This window comes from Myotis brandtii, unplaced genomic scaffold, assembly GCF_000412655.1.
Source record: "Myotis brandtii unplaced genomic scaffold, ASM41265v1 scaffold236, whole genome shotgun sequence".
Taxonomy (NCBI): Eukaryota; Metazoa; Chordata; class Mammalia; order Chiroptera; family Vespertilionidae; genus Myotis; species Myotis brandtii.
Genome location: NW_005358901.1, coordinates 2,002,720 through 2,005,670, shown reverse-complemented (window position 1 = coordinate 2,005,670; position 2,951 = coordinate 2,002,720). Strand labels below are relative to the sequence as shown.

The 2,951-nt window shown below is 55.8% G+C and overlaps 1 protein-coding gene across 1 annotated transcript in view; it reads left to right on the top strand.

The window, feature by feature from the left end:
- Nucleotides 1-43: 43 nt before the first annotated feature.
- Nucleotides 44-2,951, top strand: part of ABHD17A (abhydrolase domain containing 17A) — an 11,179-nt gene continuing 8,271 nt past the window's right edge. Inside the window, exon 1 of the mRNA XM_005866712.2 lies at nucleotides 44-467. The gene's annotated coding sequence lies outside the window, so the exon portion shown is untranslated. The remainder of the gene's footprint in view (nucleotides 468-2,951) is intronic.

Below are 2,951 nucleotides of genomic sequence, written 5' to 3'. Positions count from 1 at the left end.
TTCCGGGAGTGAGCGGCCCGAGCCGCGGACTCTGCCCCTGCCCCGGAACCGGCCCTCCAGCCCAACACCCGGGGCTGCGGGCCCGTTGCCAAGCCCTGCTTCCTAAACGTCTCCCAGACGCCTCTGCCCCTTCGCAGGCTTCCCGGCCTCCGCTCCATTTCAAGGAACATCCACAGTCTCTAACCCCGGTCCCGGATTCCTCCGGGGCTCCCTGTTCCCCGCAGAATGAAGTCCAGTATCTGCAGCCGAGCTCACGGGCGCGGCCTGGCCCTGGCCTTCTCCGGGGTCCCTCTGCTGGCCTCTTCCTCCCAGTGCCTCCCCTAGCCCGGACCCGCGGTTCCTGGAAGGCGCCGCCACCACTGGGGTTTGCCCATGCTCTTCCCTCTGCCCGGTCCCCTGTCCCCTGGTCGCTGTCTCCACCGATCAGACTGCACCTTCCAGGCAGCTTTCCTACCCTGACTGGCTGGGTGAGCTGCCGTCGCCGCCGTTAGTATTTAGGTCGTCCTAGGACCTAGAGTATTGCAATTGCCTTGGTTCCTCCTTGGTCCTCTTAACACCTCCAGCCTGCATGGCACCTGGCAGCATCTGCTTGTGAGTGGAATCCCGGGAGCTTTGGGTGCCAGGGGTGTGTGCCCAGTGATGGAGGCACCTGAAGGTGCACTCTGCCCAGTCCGAGGCCTGGCTCTTGGGCCACTACTCAGTGTTACTCACAAATGATGTGCAGGAGGTCCCAGCTGTCCCTGCTCCCTGTCCAATCTGGCAGACTCTGTAGCTTTCCCATTTCCTCTTTTCCCCTTGTCATTTGCCCACTCGTTCAGCCATTGTTTATTGAGCAAACACGGATGGTGGTCCTGCCCTCATGGAGTTTTTCTTTGGTTGGAACTGGGAACCATGAGAGCCTGGTGGATGTGGGGTGGGGGTACCTGACCAGGTTGAGGCCTCTTTGAGGGCACTGAAGTGAGATCTGAATGGTGGGAAGGACAAGAGCAAGGACCATCAAATGAGATTGGGGAGGGGGTCCCCAGGAGGGAAGCTGCCTGGGCTCTGGCTCTGAGGCATGAGTGGGCAGTGTGGCTCCTCTGAGGAGAGGGAGGGACACCAGACGAGTGAGGCTGGAGAGACCTCTCAACTGCCAACCTGGCAGGCTGTGATGAGGGATTTTATCTCTACTCTGAAAATTGGGAGGTGGTGTGGTCAGATTTGTGTTGTGAAAGGTCTTTCAGCTGCTGGGGGGTGGGGAGAATGGCCTGGAGTGCTGTGGTGGTAGCCAAGGGGGGACCAGCAAGGAAGGAGACTGCTGAAGTCCAGGTGATGACAGCGGAGGGGACCAGTGGCCGTTAAAGAGAGGAAGAGCCAACAGGGAGGAGTCAAGGACCACATCCAGGTTCCTGGTTTGGTCAGTGTGGCTTGGCCACCTTGGTGTACTTTATCCTCAGGGTTGTGGGGGACCTCCTACCTGCCCCCTGGCTCTCAACCAGGTCTTCCTCTCAAAACCAGCTTTCATGCCCAGCCGGTGTGGCTCAGTGGCTGAGTGTCGACCCATGTATGAGGAGGTCACTGGTTCAATTTCCGTTTAGGGCATAGGCCTGGGTTGCTGCTTGATCCCCAGAAGAGGGTGTGCAGAAGGCAGCTGATCAGTGTTTCTCTCCAATCAATATTTCTATCTCTCCCTCTCTTGGAAATCAATAAAAACATGTTGTTGTTGTTGTTTTTTAAAAAACAGCTTTCACAGAGCCACCTGAACTTCAGACCTTTCATTCCCTGCTTGCAGCAGTGGACCATCACCTGTTGGGGCCTGGACCTCTTTGAGAATATGTTGGTTGAAATTTGGGGACACAATTCTTTCTTGGGGGGTACACTGTGGGGTGTTAAGCAGCATCCCTGGCCTCCACCCTCTTAATGCCAGGAGCTCCCTTCCCTAATCCTCATAACCAAAAGTGTCTCCAGACATTGGCAAGTGTTCCCATCTGAAACCAGTATGATAGACCCTCTCCTCTGAAAAATACTTGCACATAAGGTGTGCATCCTGCCTGGAAGTTTAGGGACTCCTGGAAGCTGTCCCCGCCCTCACCTTGGATTTTGCATTTCTCCCACTACCCTCGGTGCCCCAAATCTCGGTGAGAGCAGGATGTGGCTCTCTCCAGCCCTTAGTCGCAGGTCACAGATCTGGAGGGATTAGGTGTGTTCTGGACCTCAGACTTCTCTGACCTACTCTGAATTCGAGTGTCCCTGGCCCCAATGGTTTTCAAATGCTGTGGCCTCAAAACTGAACGTGCCAAGGTCCTCTGATGCTGAAACTGAGTAGTGTGTGTCTCCCTCCTTCGGTCTAGTCTGTAGGGAAAGTGTAATAAGTGGTCAGGTTTTCGCAAACCTGTTTTTTCCCCTAGTCGCTCCTTTCACAGCTCTCTGTATATGATTTTAGTAGCTTTAGCAGTTTAGCTGTAGTCTATTTAGTTTCACCACGCTCTGTCAAAAGGAAGAACATTTGAGCTTCTACTCTGAGCCAGGCCCCCTGCCCACCACTATCATTTACTATTCCTGTGGTGTGAGTGCTGTCTTAGTTGATGGATAAGGCAACAGGCTCTGGGAGGGTAAGTGACTTGCCCAAGGTCCCAGACCCTGAAGTTGGCAGAGCTGGAGAAGGAGCCTCAGCTCCCATGACCCCCCACCCCCTCTACAGCCTGGCCCCTGGGCTTGGCCCCCAGCACAGGGGAGAGCCATTGTTCAGCTCTCAGCCTGAGATGTATCCTGCTTTTGTTCTCAGAGCCTTTGTTATGTTTCCTCTGCCTGGGCTCCTCTGTCTCATGTCCTCAGGCGGGCCCAACCCCTATCAGCCCCCCTTTCAGGGAGCTTTTAGGTCCCTGTCTGAAGTCTGTCCTTGCCTCAGCTGCTCTGTGTGTGTGTGTTGGGGAGTGGGGTGGGGGGGAGTGTCTGGGCCAGCCCTGTGGACA